This window comes from Cucurbita maxima, unplaced genomic scaffold (genome assembly GCF_002738345.1).
Source record: "Cucurbita maxima cultivar Rimu unplaced genomic scaffold, Cmax_1.0 Cma_Scf00172, whole genome shotgun sequence".
In the NCBI taxonomy this organism is placed as follows: Eukaryota; Viridiplantae; Streptophyta; class Magnoliopsida; order Cucurbitales; family Cucurbitaceae; genus Cucurbita; species Cucurbita maxima.
The window spans coordinates 46,572-47,238 of record NW_019272188.1 but is presented as its reverse complement, the minus strand read 5'-3'; positions in this window follow the sequence as shown (position 1 = coordinate 47,238).

Here is a 667-nt window from a genome sequence, read left to right as displayed (position 1 = left end):
ACTTTCTTTTCAATTTGTAAACTTCAGATCTGATCTTCCTTTCGTCTCTGGGTGACTGAGAGAGAATTTGGTCCTGGCGTGCATCCGGTTCGGTAAAAAATAAGGTACAAAGCAGATTGATTAAATGGGCTTGAAGTTCCATTATCGTTAGGTCGAAGATCTCTACTAGGTTTAGTGCACTTTGATAGTTGCGAATGTTGCCGTAATTGAATGTCTTTCTCATTCGACATTCTCTCTTACCAAGCACTCATACTCACTAGGGTTGAGGAGACAATTCGTGAGCTAATTGGTCTTCGAGATTGCGTATATGCGAAAAGAGCTCGCTTTCGATTTTCTGCCTCGGCGTTTTGTGCCCGGTTTTGGTTCTGGAAAGGGTTTGATCTCTTTCATTGGAGCACATTGATTCTGAAGGAGTCTTCGAAACCGGTGGAAGGCTATGATGACTTCAGGCTATTCAAATAGCATGACTGATACCACAAAGAAAGGGCACACTAGTGGAATAGTTTTTTCATAATAATTATCTTAATATATGATACCAAAAACCTGCCTGATGACTGATAATGTAAGGGGTTTCAGTGTGCGCGGTTCGCCTGCCTTCTTGACCACGGATAGGTTACGAGGCTTTGCACTTTGGCCCCTGAGAATACCACATCAAGGTGACAGGATT